Source organism: Rhinatrema bivittatum, chromosome 3 (genome assembly GCF_901001135.1).
Source record: "Rhinatrema bivittatum chromosome 3, aRhiBiv1.1, whole genome shotgun sequence".
NCBI classification, from domain to species: domain Eukaryota; kingdom Metazoa; phylum Chordata; class Amphibia; order Gymnophiona; family Rhinatrematidae; genus Rhinatrema; species Rhinatrema bivittatum.
Genome location: NC_042617.1, coordinates 329,799,966 through 329,813,637, shown reverse-complemented (window position 1 = coordinate 329,813,637; position 13,672 = coordinate 329,799,966). Strand labels below are relative to the sequence as shown.

Below are 13,672 nucleotides of genomic sequence, written 5' to 3'. Positions count from 1 at the left end.
CCACCGTAAGCTTAATAAGGACCCTTACAGTTGATGGGTTTGCATCAAGAACTGTGCGCTCTTCTTCCTGGTCATCATTTGTGTAGGAGGTAAATATAGGCCTGGGGGGCCCTGGAGAGGGGAGGGGTAAAAAGAAAGAGGCAAAAATAAATGTGATGTCGTTCTGCAGCCATGGAAATTTATCTTTCTGACCTCAGCTGATGCCGTAAATACGTGTTTTTAGCAGCAGAATAAATATGTAATTGAAGGATTTAATTATTACTTGTCGAGGGGGACATTGTGCAAGAAGCTTAAAGGCCTATTAAAAGAAGATAAGATTTTAAAATGTGTTTTAAAGCAGCAGGGCCTCATGCTCTGTAGAACAAGGGGTTATCAGCCCAGTCCCAGGGCCGCAGCCAGCCAGTCGGGATTTTGGACGCCCAATCTTCCACTCCTGCAAGGTCCTCCTGTAATGTATCACAATCCGCTTGTGATTTAACTTCTCTGAATAATTTTGTATCATCCGCAAATTTGATAACCTCACTTGTCGTATTCCTTTCCAGATCATTTATAAATATATTGAAAAGCACCGGTCCAAGTACAGATCCCTGAGGCACTCCACTGTTTACCTTTTTCCACTGAGAAAATTGACCATTTAATCCTACTCTCCGTTTCCTGTCTTTTAACCAGTTTGTTATCCATGAAAGGACATCGCCTCCTATTCCATGACTTTTTAGTTTTCTTAGAAGCCTCTCATGAGAAACTTTGTCAAACGCCTTCTGAAAATCCAAATACACTACATCTACTGGTTCACCTTTATCCACATGTTTATTAACCCCTTCAAAAAAATGAAGCAGATTTGTTAGACAAGATTTCCCTTGGGTAAATCCATGTTGACTGTGTTCCATTAAACCATATATTTCTATGTGCTCTGCGATTTTGTTCTTGAGAATAGTTTCCACTATTTTTCCCAGTACTGAAGTCAGGCTCACTGGTTTATAGTTACCTGGATCACCCCGGAGCCTCTTTTAAATATTGGGGTTACATTGGCCACCCTCCAGTCTTCAGGTACAATGGATGATTTTAATGATAGTTTACAAATTTTAACTAATAGATCAGAAATTTCATTTTTTAGTTCCTTCAGAACTCTGGGGTTTATACCATCTGGTCCAGGTGATTTGCTACTCTTTAGTTTGTGAATCTGGCCTATCACATCATCCAGGTTCACAGTGATTTGGTTCAGTTCGTCTGACTCCTCGCCCTTGAAAACGATCTCCAGAACTGATATCTCCCCAACATCCTCATTAGTAAACATGGAAGCAAAGAATTATTCTTTCTGCAATGGCCTTATCTTCCCTAAGAGCCCCTTTAACCCCTCAGTCATCTAATGGTCCAACTGACTCCCTCACAGGCTTTCTGCTTCTGATATATTTTTTAAAGTTTTTATTATGAGTTTTTGCCTCTACGGACAACTTCATTTCAAATTCTCTCTTTGCCTGTCTTATCAATGTTTTACATATTCATTATGGATATGAAAACAAGACAGGTCAGTTGTGCCTCCTTACTTGATTTGATTTATATTCAGCTTTTTCAGTCATTTTCAAAGCTGATTAAATTCAGGTACTGAGGGTATTTCCCTGTCCCCAGGGAAATGGAGGGTAAAGTGACTTGCCCAAGGTTATAAGGAGCAGTGGGATTTGAACCCTTGCTCAACTGATTCGCAGCCCGCTTCTCTAACTGCTGGGCTACTTCACTCCAGGAGAGGGTTGGGAAACACTGCCTTAAGACATTGCCACAGACACTATGATGGCAATATAAATAGAAAGCCGCTGTGCAAAGGTAACCACGTTCATTAGTAGTCCAAACAAGGAGGAGGTGTCATCTAAGTTTTCTGCTTGTAAGGGGACCTATTCTGGATGGGGCCATCGGACTATCCTCTGGTTTCTAGACCTCTTTTCCCATAAGATTACTTGCATGAACCTCTCTGCCTATTGGCCTGGCCTCTGCATCACTTTAGACCTTGCTCGACCTCTGGTTTCCTTCCACCCTCCCCCGCTCTCTGAATCTACCCCTACCACACGGGAGTCTCTGTTGTGGTACTGGTTCCTTCCGCAACCCTCCTTGCTCTCTTCCACTTAATGAGTGCTTCATTCCACCAAAAGCAAAATATTTTTATATTTCTTCTATCTTTCTTCTTTCCCCATTGATTGCTAAGGCATTTGGCACCAGAAAAGTGGTTTTGAGGGTATTTTAAAAGAGGCATCCTAATGACTGAAGAATGGGCCATTGTGTTTCGGCTTCTCGCTCTTTTATCCATGCTGACAGCACGACTGGGGGGGTGAGTGTGCTCGCTGATCTTCCTCTGCTCAGTCCCAGGTGCGAGTAATACCAGAAGACTGGCGGCTCCTAGGGGTAAAGGGATTATAATGCGGGTTCTGCAGATGGTAATTAAGTCGATAATGTGTTTTATAAAATCTGGGTGGGGGGGGGGGGACGTTCTAAAAACCCGTGTAAAGGGAGTTTATTTGGGTTTCTAGGGCCCCTTGAGTCGTGTGGGTAGGGGGTGGCATTTAATCCAGGCTGTGATTATTTTTGTTAAACAAAGCTGAGTTATTTCCTAGCTAAATTCTGAGTGAAACTTGAGGCCCAGGTTCCTTTTTTCCTTCTCACCTTAGGATGCTGTCCATCGTAAATTGGAATCTGATAACTTTTTTTTTTCAGTTCTACTTCTTGCATTGGTCATTTAGAAAGCATACAGGCTCAGGATACTCTATAATGTAATTTTAGTTACTTAGGAAAGTTGTTTTTTTAAAGGTAAGGGGTTGCATTTTTTTAACCTGCCTTCCCGTCTCTATTTATCCCCACTTCTGACACACCACTACTGGTGATGCTATCTGAATGAGTGTCACCGTGTGGTGCCGGCAAACGTCTGGGTCTTCTCAGTGTTCTGCTTGGGCAGGCGCTATTGATGGAGAAAGAATAATAATAATTGTCATCGCCGTCTTGAGTTTGAGACGTTGGAGGAAATGGCACCGGGGAGAAAGCAAATTAAGACGAATGAGTCCCTGAAAGAAGGGAGAAGGAATATGTCCTCAGGAGCAGCCAAGGATGGACATTTGACTCTCGCATCCCCCCTTCTCTCTGCACCTTCCATCCTTCCCCCTCCCACCCCCACCAAGTCCACTGTTGCCCCTGTTTGTGCTTATTTAGAAAGGGAAGAGCCTTAGAGGGGGGGCTCTTCCTGAATCTGACCACGGTACTCACCCTTGGCAGGGTCACCCCAGACCAGGTCATCCTTAGGTCAGCCTGAACAAACTCAGCACTGCCTCAAGTCAGTTGCTTCTAGAGGCAATGTCTTACGTCTTTACCAAGTCATCTCCTTGTTCTGTCATGTTCCTATCTATTTTTTTTTTCTGTTTAAAAAAAAATAATTTATTTTAATTGTAATTCCTCTGCAAATGTAAACGGTGCCTAGCTGAATGTGGCTGTTCCATGGTTTTCAAAGGGAAGGACAGTTTTCGCAACTATTCACTCAAGTAAATTTCTACCCCTTCAGCGGCTAAATCTAGCCATGGGGGGGGGGGGGGAAGTGTTCCGGGGGTAGAACAGATGGCCAGGGAGACAAATAACTGCATAATTAGTCCACCTGCAATAAAAACCGTGCAGGGTTTGGAAGTACTTTTTCTACCCACGAATCTGCTAACCTAATTTTCAAAGGAGAATGGCACGGGATAGACTTAGCACCTGGCAGTGGAACTGAAAATTGTTTCCACAGTGATTAAACCTAGGGCATACCAGCCAAAGACCCACCCCCTATTCCCTACCCCACGGGTAACGGGCTGCGGTCACTGTGCACCGTGTACCTGCCCACCTTGCGGCAGGCACCGTGCTTCCTTCCTTCCAGGGCTGAAGTCTGCTGTTAGGACGTGCCTTGCCGGATGAAGTCTGTGTTTCCCAATCTTTTCAAGCCCGAGGCGGTCAAAAGAAGAGCTACGAAAGCGCAGAGAGCCCCACCAGTCTCTCTTCCAAATCTCAAAACGGAGAGAGAGGACAGAGACGCACATCGGCTCATCACAAGTTCCCTCTAGATACAAGTTCAGGAGCCAGGGAGAAGACAGTGTGGTGCTTGCAGCTGGCTCTGCTAGTTACCTTGGCTGCCACATGTGACTGCCAGAGCTCTCCTATGCTGTTGCTGCTCCCAGCACTCAGAACGAGTCACATTCATTGCTCATTGCGCACACTTCCTGTCTGATCTAGCCTGGGGATAAGACAGGCTGGAAGGACTCCAAAGGAGGAAGGTCAAGAGTGGGGGAGATAAGGTAATGCTTTGTGCACTGTGGGTGCTGAACACACCAGGGCCCGGCTATCCATACCCTGCCCTTTAATTACCGCACACTGGGGCTCGCGCTGTAGCTAGGAAGAGGCACACATGATTACACGTGTTCTCAGGACAGAGCTCTACATGTTTGAGCCACCCACCGGTGTTTCTCATTGCTGCAAGATGTTGAGAGCAGATCCCAGGTGCTGGTCTGGATTTGAGCATCAGGCATTGGTGGCTTTTCCATGGCAACACCTGATCAGGCCTGAAGGCGCACCAGAGTGCTGTGACACACTGGGGGAAAAGTGTCCACCCCCATTGTACTTCGGTAGCGATCCTAAATACCCAAAACTCCAGTGTAACCAATTGCCTTCAAAAGTAAACACCAAGTAAACTGTCCCCACCTGCTTTAAATTGTATGGATTCACATGACGAGATAAATTCAGCAGTCACTGTTGGTTCTCTCTGCTGGATAGTGCATTTCAAAGGAAAGGAGCCAATCATGAGCACCAAGTAGTTGTCAGAAGAAGTCCAGGACAAAGTTTCAGAAAGGTGTAAAAGAATTGCAAAGTCCTTCAATATCCCTTGGAGAATGGTTGGGGCACTTATTAAGACGTGGAAGGTGTATAGCAGGCCGTCCCTCCAAACTTGGATGACTGAGCAAGAAGTAGACTGATCTGTGAGGCAACCAGGAGGCCAGTGGCAATTTTGAAAGAGCTGCAGGCTTCCATGGCCAAGACTGGAAAAAGTGTGTATGTGACAACATTATCCCAAGCGCTCCACAAATCTGGCCTGTATGGTAGGAAGACAAGAAGGAAGCCATTACTCAAGAAAGCCCACCATGAATTCTTTTTTGAAGTATGCAGATGAACGCTCAGGAGATACTGTAGCCATGATGAACTGAAATACAACTTTCTGGCCTGAATGCAAAGTGTTACATTTGGCACAAACCTAACATGGCACATCACCCAGAGAACAAAATTCCCACTGTGAAGCCTGGTGGTGGCAATATTGTATTATGGGGATGTTTCTCCTCTTCAAGGATGGGAGCACATGTTGTCGGGTCAAAAAGAATAATTAATGGAGAAAAGTACAGAAAAGTCATTGAGGGTAACCTTCTGCCCTCTGTAAGAAGGCTGAATCTGGGACTGAAGTTCATCTTTCAGCACATGTCCTGGCATGACCCAGTCAGAAGCCAGACCTCAAACCAATCAAAACTCTGTGGCGTGACTTGAAGACTCTTCATCAATGCTTCCCAAGGAACGTGACAGAACCTGAACAATTTGTACCAAAGAATGGTCGCATATTGACAGATTTAGGTGTGTGAAATTGGTGGAGACCTATCCCTACGGACTCACAGTTGTAATGGCCACCAGTGGCACTCCCACAAAGTACTGACTCAAGGGGTTGAGACTTGGCCAAAGGGAGGGGTGGTAACCTATCTAGTTGCTGGATTTTTTGTTTTTTTGATTTTATATATATATAGAGAGAGAGAGAAAGAGAGAGGGAGAGAGAAACTTTGTATCCCAATAAACATTTTTCACTGTGTGGAGTATGGTGTGTTAATGAGCGGAAGAAAAACTAATTTAAATACTTGCAAGTCTGATGCACTGACACAGCAAAATGAGAAAATTGTTCCTGGGGATGTAGACTTTTGATAGCCACTGTACCTCTGGTAAAACCATGCTGTCTCAGATTGTGTAATCCATTGGATTCCTGAAACTATACTGTCCTCTGTTTTAGCAGCGATTCCAGGAAATTAGTCGCCCCCGAGGTCAGATATCCCAGTCTTATTTGGCTTTGAACGAGATGTTATCCCTGTTTCATTTCTGGTACATGTCTTGGGATGATTGTAGACCTTGTGTTATCATTCTGTCCGCAAGCATGCCATAAATTGTATGTGAGGATTCAGAAGCCTTTTCTTGGGATAGAAAATTTTTGCATAGTACCGCAAGCAATGATATTGCATTATAAGTATAGCTGGGATTGCACACTTTTATGGTGAGGACACTCCAGGTAGTAAAAAAATGACAGGGTTTTTTCCTAGCATTAGGTTGATGTAAGACCATATTACACCTGTTTTGTACTCTTTCCTAGAGATGTGGTTCAGGTGAACCTTTTGGTTCGGCCTTCGTTATCGACCCGCTGCGGGAAATTTCGCTTCCCACGGTTCGGGCCGATTTTGTTTCGGCTGTCCAGAGCCAAAAAAAAAAAACACACCCCAACCCTTCAGATTTAATTAATTACAATCCCCCACCCTCCCGACACCCCCCCCCAAAAAAAAACTTGCCTAAAGTCCCTGGTGGTCCAACGGGGGTCCCGGGAGCGATCTCCCACTCTTGGGCCTTCAGCTGCCAGAAAACAAAATGGCACCGGTGACCCTTTGCCCTTACCATGTGACAGGGGCTATCGGTGCCATTGGCCGGCCCCTGTCACATGGTAGGAGCAATGAACGGCCGGCGCCATCTTAAAAAATGTGTTGGGAACTGCATATGCGTGAGCCTCTTTTGCCAAGGTGCAACCTCAAGGGCTGGATCCCAAGGCCCACGCCGACGAGTGAGCGAGTCTTGGCATGGGCCAGGCTATGACAGGGTCCAAGAGTTTATGCGAAGGCTGAGACTGAAGACTTGGTAAAGGCAAGGCTGATGGCTGAAATGGTGTTGAAGACTGAAGATCCAAGAGGGGCTGAAGACTGAAGACAGGAACCAGGCTGAAGCGGAAGGCTTTGAGCAGGACTGTGGCAAAAGCAAGACCTGGAAGCAGGAGATCACAGGAACCAGGAGACCACCTTGCTAGGGCAACGCTGGGGTGTCAGCAGGGCAGGCAGAAATGGCATCATCCGAGGGCGCACAGACTTTTCCCGCTGCGGACTCTTTAAAGGAAATAGTATCGTGTGCACGCCTAGGAGCAGCATTGGAGGAGTGGCATCCTTCTGTTGCATGGAACGGCAGCTTCTGGCTGGCGGAGTAAGGAGAGCCGCTCGCCGGGCTGACCCGCAAGAAGTGAGCTTAATGTGTTGGGCCTGGTATAGGCTGGACAGTGGCTAATTGGTGACTGCAGCTACCATATTGAAGTAAGCACTCGGGAGCTTTTTGGCACCTGAGTAAGGAGGAGCAGTGTTAAGTTTTGCATCAGTATAAAGTTTATGTAACATAGTAATGATGGCAGAAGACGACCAAATGGTCTATCCAGTCTGCCCAGCAAGCTTCTTATAGTAGCATCTGCCACTCCATGCAGTTATTCAATGAGCCTTGTTGAAAATTCAGACAATGCTGATGTGTTTTGCTTACGGACTTGGCCTAAGAAGCAGTCCTGTGCTTTTTCACTTCTGTCTGCGTATCGGTACCCTGGACTGTAAAAGTTAGGGCCTGTGTTGGTGGTCATCTGAATCCAATTCCTCTTTCACCGCCATCAAAATGGAGAGCGATATTGTAGTTATGTCAAAAGCATCAACGCTTATTGGTTAAGGTTAGTAATCCCTTGCCTTCTGTGAAGGTTACTCCCATGCTTATCAGTTCCCCAAACCATAAAAGTCGGGGCCCTTGTTGATTGTTGTCTGAATCCAATTCCCCTTTTCCCCCTGCTATTGAAGCGGAGAGTAATGTTGGAGTTGCATCAAAAGTATTGAGGCTTATTGGTTAAGGGTAATAACCGCCACACCAGCAAGTTACCCCCATGCACACTTTTCTTAATTTCTGTATTCTAGTTTTTATGAATCCACAGTGTTTATCCCATGCCACTTTGAATTCATTTACTGTTTGTTTTCCTCATCTCTTCTGGAACGGCATTCCAGGCCTCCACCACCCACTGTGAAAAAATTTCCTGATGTTAGTTCCGAGTCGTCACCTCTGGACTTTAATTTCATGACCCCCTAGTTCTACTGTTTTGCTTTTTAACGGAAAAGGTTTGAGGATCATGTATCATTAAAACATTTCAGGTATCTGAAGGTCTGAAACATATTTCCCCTGCGCCTCCTCTCTTCCGGGGTGTACATATTCAGATCCTTCAGCCTCATGTCATAAGTCTTCCGATACAGACCACACACCATTTTGGTCGCCCTTCTCTGGACCGTCTCCAACCTGTCTTTATCCCTTTCGAGATACAGCTGCAGAACTGAACACAGTACCCCAGGTGAGGCCAAACTAAGGACCTGAACAAGGGCATCATCACCTCTCTTTTTTTTTTTTTTTTTTTCTTACTGGCTCTTCCTCTATCCAGCCTAGCATTCTTCTGGCTTTAGCTATCGCCTTGTCACATTGCTTCACTGCCTTCAGATCTCCAAAGTCACTCTCCCAGTCCATGCACATTAGTCTTTCACCCCCCATTACATTCAACTCATTTGGATTACTGAAACTCAGATGCATGACTCCGCACTTCTTGGCATTGAATCCCTGCTGCCAAATCTTCAACCACTCTTCCAGCTTCCTTAAATCATTTTTCATCCTCTGTTCTTTCAGGTGTGTCCACTCTGTTGCAGATCTTAGTATCATCTGCAAATAGACAACTTTTACCTTCTATCCCTTCCCACTGTATCGCACTCACAAAGATAGTGAACAGAACCGATCCTTCAGGCACTCCTCTTAAACACTGCTCTCTCTTTAGGGTAGGTTCCATTTAGCATTACATGCTACCTCCTATCAGTCAACCAGTTTGTAATCCACACCACTATCTTGGCACCCACTCCCAAGCTTCACATTTTATTCACGAAGCTCCTCTGTGGGACCGTATCAAAAGCTTTGCTGAAATCCAAGTAGATCACATTGAGCGCTCTTCCTTGATCCAATTCCCCTATGAAATTACAATTTTTTTTTTAAAGACTCTTTCCATTTTGAATACTTATGTGCAAAGTTTGAACTTCCTATCTAGTCCAAAAGTTGATTAGAATAAATCACATATCTATATATGTTGTAGGGTGTATATGTGTGTGTGTATATAAACACATAGATAATTGCTATATAACCAGTTAGTTTGGATACGAGGTTTCTACATCTGTGAAGCATTGCTTGGCTGCTTTCTTTTTCTGGATCCTGCTGCGCGCTGCCGTAAATAAGCCCCTGTGACTTTTATCCTTGTGGAGTAGAGGAAATTGGAGGATGTCATTAATTTCATGCTGCAGACTGTGTGTGTGGGTTGGACTGAAAAAAAATACGAACCCCAAACAAACAAACAAAACAAAAAAAAAAACAGTAAATGGTATAAAATTGTCAGGCAGACAGAGGGAAAAGATGAAAGATATTTTTAATTAAAAAAAAAAAAAAACAACAACAAAGCAAGCGAGAAGGAAATGGAGTGAAGTAAAGTTCAAAGCTGCGGGGGGGGGGGAAGAGTCTGATACCCACATTTCTAATTTTACCTAATATCAAGCATCTGGTACGGACTGGTTTTTGTGGTGGCAGAGCAAAAGGAAGCGTATTACTCATAGATGAAAGGCGGAAGGAGGGAAAATCACTGTCCTAGCTAAAAATAATCTTTTTTTTTTTTTTTCCCCACCAGTTAATATCAGCTGGATGTTTGATAATTAAGCGGTAGTTATGTCTGGGCTGAGGAAAGAGAAGGTAACTCGCCGCGACCGTGTCCGAATGCCCCGGCCGGCAAAAAAAAAGCCGCGCGTTGTCTTGTTTCAGATTAAAGGCTCAGGAAGCTGTCGTTCCACCAGCGCTGAACGTACTCTTCTGGGTGCCGGGGCTGTGGACAGATGGAGACCAGGCCTGGTGGCAGGGCAAGCCCGGTGGGCTGTCGGATGTGGGACCAGCACGCCCACCCTCCCTTTCCCCAGCCTCTTCCTTGAAACTGCAACCTTTAGAGTCTCGGAAATGACTGGGAGACAAATGGCTTGAATTTAGTAGAGACCTAACGGGCAGGACTGCGTTCTCGCACTGTAAATCCAAAGAGTTTGCCCCTCCTGCGAGAGTCCTGAGCCAGCTTCTGCACGAGATCTAGGCAGATGAACCTGAAACATAAATAACCCTTTATTTTTACCACTGCAGACTTGTTTTGTTCTGCGTGAATGTTTGGCATCTAATCTGCAAGTTGGGCCTAGTGGTTGAAGCAATGGAACTGGGAATTCACTTACCCCCCACTGACGCTCCTTATGACCTTGGGCAAGTCACTGTGTCTCCCATTGTCTCGTGTACCCACTTAAGATTGTAAGCTCTTTGGGGAAGGGACATCATCATTATACTGCTTTGTGTACATCCATTACTACTTATTAGTAAAAATAAATATAATGGACAATGGATTTGCTGCAGTTTACAAACATTTACCAGTGAAATGGGTTTTTTTTGGGGGGGGGGACTTGTATTTTTGGAGGGCTGGGAGGAGGTGGCATGTAGAATAGTTTTTCTAGTAATGCTTTTCTACTAAAAGGCTTATTTGTACTGATCGTGAGAGGGGGAAGGTCCTCCATTAACTCTGAATCGGTAAGAATAAAAGCATTAGATGTTTGTTCCCTGTCTTTCTTGCTGGGGCTGATGCAATAAAGTGCGCTTAAAAAAAACGTGCATCCAAACTGGGCACCTGTTGTTTTGTGTTTTGTTTTTTTTTAACGTGTGCACATCCACCTCTCCTGGGCGCCCGTGCAATAATCAAATGAGCTTCTTTGAGAAAAAGGACACGCCAGGGATGAATTTGTGCGTCCCTAGCACATCCTTGGCATCAGGCGCTCAGGAGATGTGTGCGGGTTACGAAAACGGACGCTCAATAGTTGGATCCTTTTTATCCCGTGGCTGCTCATTTACCGGCACAACATACACGGCCTGCAGTGTGTGTATTTTGCACCTCGAAATTTTTTTTTCTTCTGTCTAGCCGTTTTATTTTTTTCATGCTGTTTTCTGTGGTTCCTTCTATTTATTACTGTGAAAATACTAAGTAGGAGGAACCACAGAAAAGCAGTATTTTTTTTGTTTTTTAGTTGAGCTCTTGTTCCGCGGTGAGACTTTGTCTGCTCCTGGGCGGGCGTTAAACTTGATGGGTTAAAAAGTGCGTGTTGGGCGCATGGCGTTTTGACTGCTTGGGGGGTAATAGCTAATAATCTCATTTATATAGCATTTACAGGTGCTGAGCGCTATTAGCTACTCTTTTTTTCGGCTGTGCATTTTGGACGCGCTGATTCCCCTTTATTATAGCATTGGAGGGTAGTCTAGCGTGTAAAAACCGCACGTCCACCCGCTCGTTAACCTGTGCGCTAGACTGAGCGCACTTTATTCCATCGGCACCTCTGTCTCTGAGGAAATGAGGCAAAAGAGAAACACGTTTAGGGGCCGATGCAATAAAGTTGCGTAGAAAGCGGGCGCTGAACAGTCTCTTAAGTCTTCAGGACGACTAAGATCCCTTTTCACAGGCAATGTCCTTAGTTAAAAAGGCTGCATCTTTAATTATTTGCTACAGCGGTGGGGTTGACCCGAGCTATGATCGTGGCACAAGGGGGGGGTGCCAATCAGTATTTAAATTAGGGGGTCACGACCCTAGCACATCCTTGCTAACGCGAACCAAAGCTGTTTTCGTGACGGCCGTACGCCAGTCACGAAAATCATCGCCGGGTTTATCGGCGCCTGTTTTCGTCACTCGGCTGTCCGCTGGTAGAAAACTGACGTGCATAAATTGGGTGTCTGTTTTCGGGATGGGTCTGACTGTCAATCTTTTTTTATTTACTTTAGTTTCTTTTATTTTTCATCCTACTTAATATTGCAACGATATTAAGTAGGAGGCAGTATAGAAATGCAGTTTTTTCTGCTTTTCTGTACTTTTTTTTTTTGATGCTCTAGGCAGGCGTTAATAGATGACAGTTAAATGGACGTCTGAGACGCACTTTTTTTTTTTCTTTTTTTGCATCGGGAGTGAATGCCTAATAGCCTCCTTCACATGTATTTGCATGTCATGAGTACTATTAGATTCACTCCGCATTGCACACGTGTTGAATATGCGCTAATCCCCTTATTGCATTAGCCGCCTATTCTACCCGCGTCCGACTGCAGGTTAACAGTGCGCTCGGCTGTGCGTAACATATTGCTTCGGCCCCTTAGTTGGACAGAGCTTGCACCTGCAAACTGATTGTTTGAACATTTAAGTCTTCAGGACGACTAAGATCCCTTTCTCAGGCAATGTCCTTAGTAGTTAAAAAGGCTGCATCTTTAACTATTTCGTACAGCGGTGGGGTTGACCGAGCTATCATCGTGGCACAATTCTCACATTTTACTTTAAAAAAAAAAAAGATTCATGTCATGGTCCCAAATCTAAAGGACCTTGCCCCTGGTGGGGCATGGGTGAAATCTTTTGAAAATAGATTAATTTGGGGGGGTGTACCACCCATGACCATTTGAAATCTGGAAACTTGTATCATTTCAATTCTGTTGAGAAAGAGAGTCGTTTTTACAGAGTCGGTCTGTTTGGGGTAAAGCCACCCCTGCGTGAACGAGAGAACAGCTGGGGGCAGGCCGGTAGCAGCCCCGCCGGTTCCAGGGCTGGGAATGCCCCAGTGTGGGGCAGGTGCAGTAGGCGTTGTGCCATTATCGCGGTAAACTTAACTTCTTTTAATCCCCCCCCCCCCCCCCCCCCTGCAGCCAGCAGGAGGAAATCCCGGGTAAATAGAGCTCCCTTTAAAGGTGAATTTTAAAAGAGGAGCACGTCCCAAAAACGCGAGATGTGTGTGTGTGTCTACCGGGAAAGAGCCAGGGGATTTCCGCGTCAGGGCCAAGAGCTGTGCGCTCGAGTACCTGCACTTACGGGCCCGTACCCAGGTATATTTCATGTACATGGACAGTTACTGCTGCGCTGGAGGAGGTGCGATCTTAACCAAGAGCCCCCTGGAAATTAGTTTTATGAAGTGGAGGGTTGTGCAAGCTAAATCATCATGGGCCTTTGGAGGGAGCTAGCTGTAGCCTGGATGAACTGGTGAAACTGGACAGGGCCTGCACTTGCCCCTCTTCTAAAAATTCACGCACTTACACGGCTCAAAGGCGGGAGGAGGAGGAGGAGGCAGCTGTGCGCGCATGCTTGTAAAATTAGCGCGCACGATCTAAAATTGGTGGGAATGGGGCCGTGCACCCGCCCTCACACGTGCCTGTTTGAAATTTCGCGGCTTAACGTTTTCAAATGCCTCCCTTCCCAACGAAAGGGGAGGAGAAACTCTGTTCTCCCCCCCCCCCCCCCCCCCCAGCTGCTGAGGGATGCCACCGTTTCAGGGCTGGGGCTGCGCTTACTCCCCCGGCAAACTTCCGCAGTTGATCACGGGAAGGTCGAGGCACTGTTGTTCGTCTCCAAGAAATCCCTTATTCTCCCTCCAAAAAAGACAGAAGCGCCAAGGTAATAGGTCCCCAAAAGTCCTATTTGGCAGCTGTAAAAAAAACAAAACAAAAAAAACCCCCCAAAACCCTGTCT

At 45.6% G+C, this 13,672-nt stretch overlaps 1 long non-coding RNA gene across 7 annotated transcripts in view; it reads left to right on the top strand.

The window, feature by feature from the left end:
* LOC115088778 overlaps positions 1–13,672 on the top strand; it is a 155,925-nt gene that overhangs the window by 111,430 nt on the left and 30,823 nt on the right. The window lies entirely within an intron of this gene.